The 12,329-nt window shown below is 43.0% G+C and overlaps 1 pseudogene; it reads left to right on the plus strand.

Moving 5' to 3' along the window:
• Positions 1-237: 237 nt before the first annotated feature.
• Positions 238-767, plus strand: LOC101342331 (NADH dehydrogenase [ubiquinone] 1 beta subcomplex subunit 10 pseudogene; annotated as a pseudogene).
• The last annotated feature ends 11,562 nt before the right edge of the window (positions 768-12,329 follow it).

Consider the following 12,329-nt stretch of genomic DNA (forward strand, 5'->3'; position numbering starts at 1 on the left):
ATCATTGAGTAACCCACAAGTATAGGTGTCACAGGTTGGTAACTAACAGCTATAGTCCCAATGATATAAATAACCAAATGTGAAGACTATGATGATAATAAAAGAAAGTACAGAAGACAGTTGACATTCAAAAAAAAAAAAAAAAAGGTCCTGCGCAGCGGGCAAAGTAGGACGCGGCAGCTAGGCAGAGAGCGGGGAGCCGAGCCCATCGCCCGCCGCCCGCCGCCCGCAGCAGCCATGCCAGACAGCTGGGATAAGGAAGGGTACCCCAGCCCCTGTGCCGCACGCCAGCGCCATCGCCACAGACCTCGCTGCCCAGCCCCATCACCTACCTGACCAAGGCCTTCGACCTCCTCGTGGACCGGCCCGTGACCCTCATGAGAGAGCTTATGGAGCGGCAGCACGCCAAGAACGGTGGTAATACTATTACCACCGGCAGTTCCGCCGCGTGGTCGACATCACCGAGTTTGAGGAGAAGGGCATCCTGTACATGTTTGAGGCAGAAATGCGGTGGTGGAGAGCCTACAAAGTTGACCACGAGATCATCAGCATCATGCAGGCGAGGATGGAGGCCTGCCAGCAGAGGGAAGGCGACAGCTACAAGCAGAACTGTGCCAAGGAGCTAGAGCAGTTCACCAAGTGTCCAAGGCCTACCAGCACCGCTATCACCACGTGGGGACCCACTATTCGGCCAGCAAGTGCCTGGCCAAATAAAGCAGAAGATGCTGGCTGAGAGGAAAGCTGCAAAGGAGGCAGCTGCTGCCTGAGCCCCCTCCTGTGACTGTCACTGTTATAGTTCTGAAATAAAGTGCTGAACCTGTTTTTAAAAAAAAAAAAAAAAAAAAAAACCTGGGTGATCTTACAGCTCCTGCCTCCCCAGATTTTCTGAGAGTCCTCACGGGCTGAATCTACTGTGGCCCAATGGAATGGAATGAACAAGACCTGAGGTCATTCTCCTAAGCTGCTGCTCAACGCTGACTTTCAACCCCAAAAGCGGTTATTGTCACCCTTTGATTTTTTTGCGAAATAAAAAGGGGACCTACGGGAAGTCCCCACAGCAAGATTACATAATCCCCACCATGTTACAGTGATAAGTGATGTTGAATACTATTGATGCATTTAGGTTGCGGAGGTCTGATGCTGCTAAGGCCTGATATTAATTAAAAGGAAGACTAATAGTAAAATCAAATGAATGAGACAGACCTTAAGAAAAACCTTCAAATCTTCCTTTCTGACCTAAGCATGAATAAAACATTTTCTCAGAGTGGAATGGCCTTGAATGGATATTTACAAATTATCTTCTTTTCTTCCTTCTTTCGTCCCAACCAATGGCTTTAGACAAACTCTGTTATTTCCATACCTTCTTGCCTACATATTTTCAATATCTCAGGCATGAACCCACCACCCAACTCTTATAAGATGTAGGTAGCCTGAGGTCTTCAAATGAAAGACTGACCTTGCAGCAGGGAAGAGCTTAGAACAGAGTTAGGGACCATAAGCTGTCAGAGTGCGATTAGGACAAGACACACAACAGGAGCTTCTCATCTCTCCTCTCTTGTTAGAGTAGGAGTTGTTATGAGTGGAATGGGGAAACACTGAAGGAGACAGATTAATACTTATAAAATCTTCATGGGAGATTCCCTCTCTGAGTCAGTCTTGGACCAGGTTATTGCCTGCCTCCTGTTCTACTGTGGAATCCATATGGTCAATAAAATCTTCTAAGATTCTCCAAGCCAACAAGTATACTGCCTCCCTTAAGTTATCCCAGGATCCAAAGAGACATAGCTCCTGGGAGGAGGGAGATGAAGCTAGGTCCTGGGGAAGATAACTAGTGATACACTTTTCACTTACTACTAAGACTAGCCAAGCAAAGATTTCACACTCAGGTTTCACAAGTTCCACAAAGAAAATTCTACAATTAATTAGTCCACTCCCAGGGGCTTCAGTTGTCTCCAGAGCTCCCTGCCACCTGCCACAACCACTGGACCTGGAGAATTGCCACAGTGATCTCAGCTGATCCATACAGGAGGTAATGCTTCTGCAAAGTGCAAATTTTTCTCTGTTTTACACTTGCTTAGGATGAGTTCCACAGAAAAAGCGAAACTCAAGAGATTACAGCTCTCTTGTGTTTCCTTTCTCTCTCATCTGTCTCTCTCTGTTTCACACACACACACACACACACAGACACACACAGACAGGCCTACCCCTAACATTTGGAGGGCCCAAAGCAAGAGTACAAAAGAGGTTCACATTCCATTGTCTCTATAAATAGTTGAAAGTTACGTATTAAGCTTTGCCCATGGCCAAGGAACGTTCCCAACAAGGGCCTTGTATCCAGCTCCCCCAGAATTGTCCTAATGACCCAGAGGCTAGAGGAGTCACATCTTCCTGAAGCCAGTCCTTCAGCCTACAAGACTGGGAGGCAGCACAGATTTGCCGAGGCAGGGCAGGGCAGAAGCTGGTGCTGGGCCCAGTTCTGCTGGGCAGTGACTGGACTTGCCCAAACCCAAGATGGGAGGTCTGGTGAAGCTTCACCTGCTCCATGCCTTACTTTTCCAACATAGGATTTTCCGTGGTGCAAATGGTTGAGCGCTCAGCTACTTACAAAAAAGGCTATCAGTTCAAACTCACCTAGAGGTGTCTCAGAATAAAGGTCTGGCAGTCTACTTCTGAAAGATGGCAGCCTTGAAAACCCTATGGAGCACAGTTCTACTCTGAAACACATGGGGTTTCTATGAGTCGGAATCAACTCAACAGCAATTTGTTTGATTTTGGGTTGTTTTTTTTTTTGCAAGCATACTTCCAAAAGTACACCACCAGAGACAGGAAAGGTGGGGAGCATTTGTCAAAAGAACCCTCACTGGGTGATGTGGGTGGACTGACTTTAAACCAAAGCAGCAGTCTTTCTCTGGCTTCCCAGGACAGAGGCTGTAATTCTCTCCTCCCCGCCCCCACCCAACACACACAGTCCTGCCATCTCAGCCCCACGACCTCTGCACTGGGGGGCCCAGTTTGGCTTGTTATTTCCTTTTCTACTCAGTAGGTTACCAAGCATCTGAAAACTTTCCTAAGATACTGGGGCAGAGTCGGGGAGAACTGGCTCCTTTATGTGTAGGTGCTTGTGAGACCAGGGCCCTCTTGCTGGGGTCTACAGGCATCAGTGCTGCATGCACACATGCACAGCTGGCAGGATGTCTAGACCGTCACAAGTGCCTCCCCACAACCACCTTGCTGTGTCTGTAGGCTTGGTGGTGAGCCATCTCTCAGAGAGCTACAGTCTTTCTTAGGCAAGGATGGTAAGTCTTCATCTCATATATTTTGGACATGTTATCAGGAGGGACTGGTCCCTGGAGAAGGACATCATCCTTGGTAAAGTAGAGGGTCAGCAAAAAAGAGGAAGACCCTCAACGAGATGGATTGACACAGTGGCTGCAACAATAGGCTCAAGTATAACAACAATTGTGAGGATGGTGCAGGACCAGGCAGTGTTTCTTTCTGTCGTACATGAGGTCACTATGAGTCAGAACTGACTTGACGGCACCTCTCAACAACATGGTCAACACACCAGGCCTGTTTTGTACCTTCTAGAATAGTGGTTCTCAGTCTGGACCCATGTTAGGATCACCTGGGAAAGTTCATAAAAGGGGTGATGCCTGGCCCCATCCTACAGACCCTGGTTTAATTGGCCTGTTACTGTGCTCTGGGCTGAGTGTTGGTTAGAAGTTCCCCAGGAGGCTATAGTGCATGGCCCAGATTAGGAAGCTGGAGCAGACAGAGGAGTCAGAGCTCCAGCCTCCTTTTCCAAATGGCTGCACAGCCTTTATGTAAGTTCCTATCTGCCAGTAGGGGAGAGTGAGATGCTGACTAATGTCTCTCACCATAAGTATCTTAACCCAGTCTCTGTCTACCTATTACAACTATTTCCCTTTCAATTATAGCCAAAAATAATGTAAAAATTTTGTTGTAAGCAAAATTCTTTTCCCTTTCCTTGATTATCTCAATAGGAGGATGTCAATGTTGGCAGTGCATTAGAGACTAGTGAGAAAAAAATACCATCATAAAGGACATCAAGGAGCCCTAGTGTTAAAGTACTCAGCTGCTAACCAAAAGGTCAGCGATTTGAACCCCCCAGCCACTCTTCTCCACGGGAGAAAGATGTGGCAGTCTGCTTCCGTAAGGATTATATCCTTGGACACCCTATGGGGCAGTTCTACTCTGTCATATAGGGTCACTATGAGTCAGGATTAACTTCACTACAACAGGTAAAGGACATCAGAAAGTGTTCATCGTATAATCTCGTCCTGAATTCATTCGTTTTTCTCCAAATCCGAAGAAGGAAGAAGGGTCATATCTTTCCTATATTTATGCAACCCTAGGCTATTTTAATGATAATAAAGGATAGATAATTACCTGAAAAGTCTTTCTTCTATTACAAGAAAAGAACAAATTGTTTCCCCTAAAATTACTAGTAAATAACACTCGTTTGTGATATATTCTCACTTGCCCCGACCGAGGACAAGGCCAGTTTATCCAGATTTTCCTCTGCCTCATAAAATTCTCTGCTTTTTCAGCACATCCAATTTAACTACAGAGAGAAAATATAAACCACCCTGTAGAGTGCATGAGGAGAACTGGTCATCATCTTTATTTATGAGTGTTCTAAACATAAAAAGCTGGCAAATATGGAAGCAGTCGATGTAGCCCAGGCCACACCAGCTGGGGGGAGGAGGTAAAAATAGGGTCACCATATGTTATAAACAGGATTTTTTGGCTTTGTCTTCTACTTCCCCTGCCAAAATTCGAGTCCCCTCTTAGTTAACTCTGAAATAACTCTGGGAGACTTCAGAGGGGTGTAGGAACTAAGCTTATATTTGCCATAGCTGTCTTTCTTTTCCTTCTGTCCTGCTCAGGCTCCCTAGGGTGATACTGCTTGTCTAAGAGGACTCCACAGTTGTGAGCTATGCCATTATCACCTGCCAAAGATGATGGCACAGCTGCCCACAGTAAGGGCCCAATTCACGAGTGCCATAGCCATACTCTGAAGGCTCAGCCTTTACTCCTGGACCAGTTGCTGTTACACAGCTAATGATGACATATGCAGTCAACCTCTATGGAGGCTCTAGGAGAACTCTTCATTGGAGTCCTTTTCCCTAGGACATAAGCACGACTCCATGGAATTTGGGCCAGAGAACAATATGGTTAAAGGATAGTTGTTGCTGTTAGTTGACATCTAGTCCATTCCAACAAATAGTGACCCCATGTGTTAGAGTAAAACTGCTTCATAGGGTTTTCTTGGCTGTAGTCTTTACAGACGCAGATCACCAGGCCTATCTTCTGCAGTACTACTGGGTGGATTCACACTGCCCACCTTTAGGTTAGTAGTCAAGCACAAACCATTTGTGCCACCTAGGGACCTTAAAAGACATTTACTCTATTTAAAATCATCCCTCTCTTCTGATTTTGATCCATTCCCCCAGAATCAAGCATATTTGTCTTGGTTTTCTCTTACAGAATTATTTATTGGAGATTCTTCAGTTCATGTATTCCCATCCCCAGCCCAGTCCTCCAGATATTTGTTCATTCCCTCATTCAGGGACTACATTAGGCACTGAAGATACAACAATGACCTAGATAGATGTAGTCCTCTTCTCACAGGCAGAGTGTGGTCAGTAAGTGCTCTGGCGAGAAGTTCAGGATGCCGCGAACATGCACGGGACTGGCACTTCCTCCTATGTGTGAAGTCAAAAAAAGGTTCCCAGAGGAAGGAAATGTCCTCAAAACTAAAAAAAAGGAGTAGGAACGAGGCAGACAAGGCAGAGTCCGAGATACAGACAGAGAGTTGTGGGGTGGGGGCTAAAGGAGAAATGGGAGGAGGAAGGGACAATTGTAGATATAAAGACCATCATGTACACAGCCCCAGAGGTTAGAAAGAGCAGGTAATGCACAGATAATCCCAAAGTCTCACTTCCATCAGGAGTCTTAACTTTCTGCACCAACAATTTGTTACTACAAAGGAGAGATAATGACTGGTTGGGTTTGATCTCCTGAGTTTTTCATTGAAAAAGTGTTAATTAAGTAGGGAAAGGCCCTGAAGGCAGAAAGTCAGATGAAAATAGGATTGCCATCTAGCTCAACTGACATAACACAGTTTATAAAGAAAATGTTCTACATTCTACCTTGGTGAGTAGCATCTGAGGTCTTAAAAGCCTGTGAGCAGCCATCTAAGATACTCTACTAGTCTCACCCCTTCAGGAGCAAGGGAGAATGAAGAAAACAAGATACAAGGAAAAGATTAGTCCAAAGGACTAATGGACCACAACTACCACAGCCTCCACCAGACTAAACCCAGCTACCACCACTGACTGCTCTGACCAGGATCACAACAGAGGGCTCTGGACAGAACTAGAGAAAAATGTAGAACAAAATTCCAATTCACAAAAAAGACCAGACTTTCTGGACTGACAGAGACTGAAGAAACCCCAAGAGTATGGTCCCCAGACACCCTTTTAGGTCAGTAATGAAGTAACTCCAGAGGTTTACCGTTCAGCAAAGATTAGACAGCCCCATAAAACAAAACGAGACTAATAGGGCACAACAGTCCAGGGGCAAGGACCAAAAGGCAGGAGGGGACAGGAAAGCTGGTAATAGGGAACTCAAGGTTGAGAAGGGACAGTGTTGACGTGTCGTGGGGTTGTTAGCCATTGTCATGAAACAATATGTGTACTAACTGTTTAATGAGAAACTATTTGTTCTGTAAACCTTCGTCTAAAGTACAGTTATTAAAAAAAGAAAAGAAAATAGGGTTGCCAGATAAATACAGAATGCCCAGTCAAACTGAATTTCAGATAAACAACTAATAATTTTTTAGTATAAGTATGTCCCAGATATTGCAGGGACCACACACTATAACATTATTTGCTTTTTATCTGGGATTCTAATTTAACTGGGCGTCCTCTATTTTCATTTGCTAAATCTGGCAACCCTAGGCCAGAAAATGACCACAAACTTGGTCACTTTCACTGGAAAATCAATTGGAAAAAGAAGAGATAAGATTATAAAAGCAGACATCAATGGTAAAAACATAAAATCCAACTCACAGAAAAAAAAATGCACACACACACACACACAAGGAGCCAAGCAAAGTTCCCTGTCTGAATTCTAAATAACTAAAACCCATGGAGAATATTCCACAATAGCAAGTACAGAGTTCATTGCCAGGAGCATTTCATAGGAGCAGGATTACAGAGGAAGGACCCAGAGACTAAGTCACCAAGTCACCAGTAACCATTGGCTCAGTATCATTAGCCTGATAGTGACAGAGTAGAGCCCCACAGTCATTGCACAACAGGGCTAGCCTGCCCCAGAGCCCTGGTCACACACAGCCAAGGTGGTGACTTCATAGTGGTAATTGAGAAATCTGCCAGGTGGGAGCATGTCTAAATGCATGTGTGTTCCTGTTCTGCTTTGGTTTTTCTTCTGGTGTCCTAGTAATATAGCCCTGTGCCCATGTTTCACTGGCCAGTCTCAACATGTAGGCCCTTCCTGTGTCTCCCACCACCCATCTGTCAGTTTGTCATACTGTGGTGGCTTGCATGTGGCTATGATCCTGGAAGCTATGCCACGGGTATTTCAAATACCAGTATGGTCACCCATAGTGGACAGGTTTCAGTGGAGCCCCCAAACTAAGACAGACTACTTCCAAAAATTAGGCAATGAAAGCCTTAAGGACAGGGCTTCTATCCAGTTTGTTCTGGTTCGTCCCTGCTGAGAATTTGCATTTCCACCCCAGATATACTGAATCAGAATCTACAAGCTATAACAAGATCCCCAGGTGATTCTTATGTATAATAAATTTTGAGAACCACTACTCTACTAGTGGTTCTCAGAATTAGTCCCTAACTAGCAGCATTAGCATTGCCTGGGAACTTGTTAGAAATGTAAATTCTCAGGTGGCATTCGAACCAAAAGGAACCAGTTTCAAAGTCCTGCTTAAGGGTCACAACAGAATATTGTCCAATATAGTGCTGGAAGACGAGGCCTTAGGTTAGAAGGTATGCAAAATACACAGTAGCCACAACAATGGGCTTGAGCATACCAATGATTGTGAAGATGGTTCAGGACCAAGCAATGTTTCATTCTGTTGTGCATGGGATTGGAGCCAATTCATCGACAACTAACAACAACCACTTGTGCCTCAAAAAGAAACAGTATGAGAGTCAGTGCACTCGTTTGAGGCGGAAGGCTTAAGGCAGCAGAAAACAAACAAAATGTATCAGGAATTGGGGCAGAGGGGTTGCTGTTAGTCTCAATCTGAAAAATAGTAGTGTTTGGTGAAGAAATTAAATGACAAGGAGGGGAGTCATAAATTAAAAAGCCACTAAAAGATAAAAACTGTAGTAAATCTGGAACTTTAACCTCCCCATAGGGCTTGCTTTTGGTGGGGGGGCGGGTGCGGTGTGAGAGAGAGATGAGAGATGGAGAGAGAGAGAGAGTTAGTTTAAGAGATGAATATGATGGACATGAGGAAATAATATTTTTATTCTGTTGCAACTTTCATACAATTGTTGACCTTAAGTGGAAATGCATTAAATTTGAGAACAAAACCAATGAATTTCACAAAATTGGAGGGAATACCGGATGTTGAGAGTTTTACCAAACCAGACCTCTGCTTTCATCTCTAAAAGACAAAAACAAAAAGCATTTGAAATGACAAAACACACATGCACAGTCCCAGATTTCAGATCAGGAGGCACCTGTGGGGCCATTGTTCATGGCTCCTCACACCCAAGGCTTCTGCTCCAGACCCCCCAGCTTCCACAACAACCCATTGGTCTCAATCCTCCATGTTCAATCCTAATCTGAAATTATGGTTTGTGGTCCAGTTTTCGACCATTCAAAGTTGAAACCCCCTTCCAATTTCTTGCCTCCTTCAATCCACCCTCCCCTCGATAAACCTAAGTGCACTCATTTTGGGGTTCCAAGATGGAAGGCGGCCCCTTCTATCCAAAAACAGACAGAGCAGCAAGGTGGACCATGCAGGAGGATCTTCCTACCCAGTTCTTTATATCATGTTAAAATAAAAACAAGGTGTTGCTTGTGAAGTTCATGTGGTGCACTAAAATGTATATAGTTTTATAGACTTGAACCTATATTGCAATTTTTTACAATTAAAAACTAGGATTTTTCTGGAGACATTAAGAAAAAATGTAATAAAGAAAAAGGAAAACTAAACTTTGCTTGTATGAAATAATGTACAATAGAGGTGGTGCTATTTTAAAAATCATCCCAGATGGATGCTACAATGGAATGACTTAATGAACCAAAGCAGCTATGCAAAGTGAGCATGTCCTTAAAATGGGTGGCCAGTTCCTATCCCTTTTTTTTTTTTTTAAAGGAGTAGTTCTCTTATTTCAAAAACAGTAATAAAAATTTGGAAAAGCAAAAGCACAAAGAAGAAAATTTAAATCATCCATAATCATACCACTTAGAACTAACTACTATTAATTAACATGTTGGTATTTAGCCTCCTAGTCTTTGTTCTGTGTTTACATAATGTGACTATAAAAATGATATCCTGTATGTATTGTTTAGTAACAACTCTACCAATAAACAATATACAGGCAATGTTTTCACCTCATTAAATATACTTCTAGAGCACAGGTCATTTTTAAGCACAGCAAAATGTTCCATTGTATGAATGTGTCATAATTTATTTAGCCAATCTTCAATTACTGGGAATTTAGGCTATTCCCTACCAGCATTCTTTTCTCGGGTTCATTCCCCCTTCCTTTTCCTTCCCTTCTCTTCACACTCCCCTCTTCCTCCTCCTCCCTTCTTCTTCTTCTCTCCCTCCCTTTCTTCTCTCCCTTCCTCTATCCATCCCTCTTGCAATAATAAATGTAATATCCTTGTAGCTAATCTTTTTATAATATCCAGTTATTTGCTTGAAATACATTCCTAGAAGTGTAATTGTTGGTTGTTTTTTTTTTCCAATTTTTCTTTTCATTCTACCAAGTAGCAAATATCAAGCACATGTGTACTTAATATTTTTTTTAATTTTTATAGTAATTGCAACTCTCTTATGCTGACAGCTCCAGTTATTTCGAGTTCATAAAATTATATTACAGAACTAATTCAATTCATGAAAGCAACTTTACCTAGTAAGACCAAGAGGGAGTTATAATTTCTGTCCAGAGTGGTAGGAAGAACTATATCATTCTTAAATCTAAACTCTACAAACTACAGGTACACACAACATGGATGAATCTCATAGGCATTATGTTTGAGCAGAAAAAAAAAGACACAAAAGAGTACTTATTTATGATATCATTTACATGAAGTTCAAGAATAAGCAGAATTAATGGAGAATGGTAGAGGTCAGAAGAGTGGTTACGTCTTGGGGTCGGAGGAGATAATGTTGACTGGAATCAGCCCAAGAGAGCCTTCTGCGTTCCTGGAAATATTCTATGTGTTGATCCAGATGACAGTTACACAGGTATATGTGAAAAAAAACTATTGAACTGTGCATGTTAAAAAAAAGTAATTGAACAATATACTTAAAATTTGTATATTTTCACTTTATATAATTTACTGTATGTATGGTATACCTCAGAGCCCTGGTGGTGCAGTGATTAAGAGCTATGGCTGCTATAGCCAAAAGGTAGGCAGTTTGAATCCACCAGCCACTCCTTAGAAACCCTATGGGGCAGTTCTACTCTGGCCTATAGGGTCTCTATGAATCAAGATAAATTCGATGGCAATGGGTTTTTATGATATACCTCAATTTTTTAAACGCACAAAGCAATCTAAATTCTAAATCAATGGTTTACAATCTTTTTTTTTTTTTTGAGGGCCATTTTATTTTTTTATTGCGCTTTAGTTGAAAGTTTACAGAGCAAATTAGTTTCTCATTTAACAATACACAGATTGTTTTGTGACATTGGTTGCTGTCATGGATTGAATTGTGCCCCCCAAAAAATGTGTGTAGCAACTTGGCTAGGTCATGATTCCCAGTATTGCATGTTTTGCATGTTGCAAGAATGTGATTTTTGGGGGACCAAAGGGTGGAAAGTCATGGATTGAATTGTGTCCCCCCAAAAATGTGTGTAGCAACTTGGCTAGGTCATGATTCCCAGTATTGTATGATTGTGTTAGCTGATGTGATTTCCTTATGTGCTGTAAACTCTATCACTATGATGAGATTATATGCGATCTCCTTATGTGTTGTAAATTCTGTCACTGTGACGAGGCTATACTGATGAGGTTGACAAGATTAGATAGTGTCTTAATGCAATCTCTTTTGAGATATAAAAGACAGAAGCGAGCGGAGACACATGGGAACTTCATACCACCAAGAAAGCAGTGCAGGGAACAGAGCATGTCCTTTTGACCTGAGGTTCCTGCGCAGAGAAGCTCCCAGACCAAGGGAAGACTGATGCATCACAAGGACCTTTCTCCAGAGCCAACAGAGAGAGAAAGTCTTCTCCTGGATCTGATGCTCTGAATTTGGACTTGTGGCCTACTGGACTGTGAGAGAATAAATTTCTCTTTGTTAAAACCATCCACTTGTGGTATTTCTGTTAGAGCAGCACTAGATGACTGAGACAGCTGCCAACGCCATGAAACAGTAACACTCTCACCTTCTCCACCCCAGTTTCCCTATTTCCATTTGTCCAGTTTTCCTGTCCCTTCCTGCCTTCTCATCTTTGTTTTCAGGCTAGTGTGCCCATTAGTCTCATATACATGATTGAACTATGAAGCACGTCCCCCACATGTGTTATCGTTGGCCCTATCAACCTGGCTAATCTTTGGCTGAAGGGTAAACCTCAGAAGTGACTTCAGTACTGAGTTAAAAGGGTGTCCAAGAGCCATACTCTTGGTGTTTCTCCAGTCTCTGTCAGACCAGCAAGCCTGGTCTTTTATTTTTTACTTTTTTGTGAATTTGAATTTTGTTCTACATTTTTCTTCTGCTCTGTCAGGGACGCTCTATTGTAATCCCGGGCAGAGCAGTTGGTGGTGGTAACCAGGCACCATCTAGTTGTTCAGGGCTCGGTCTGGTGAGGTTGTGGTAGTTGTGGTCCATTAGCCCTTTGGACTGATCTTTCCCTTGTGTTTTTGGTCTTCTTCATTCTCCTTTGCTCCAGCCGGGATGGGACCAGTAGATGTATCTTAGATTGCAGCTCACAGGCTTTTAAGACCCTAGTAACTTCTCACCACAGTCAGATGTAGAACATTTTCTTTATAGATATGTTTTGCCAGTTGAGCTAGATGTCTCCCAAGACCATGTCCCCAGCCCTCAGCCCAGTACCTCGGTCTCCCAGGGCATTTGG

The sequence above is a fragment of the Trichechus manatus genome, unplaced genomic scaffold (genome assembly GCF_000243295.1).
Source record: "Trichechus manatus latirostris isolate Lorelei unplaced genomic scaffold, TriManLat1.0 scaffold00055, whole genome shotgun sequence".
Classification (NCBI taxonomy): Eukaryota; Metazoa; Chordata; class Mammalia; order Sirenia; family Trichechidae; genus Trichechus; species Trichechus manatus.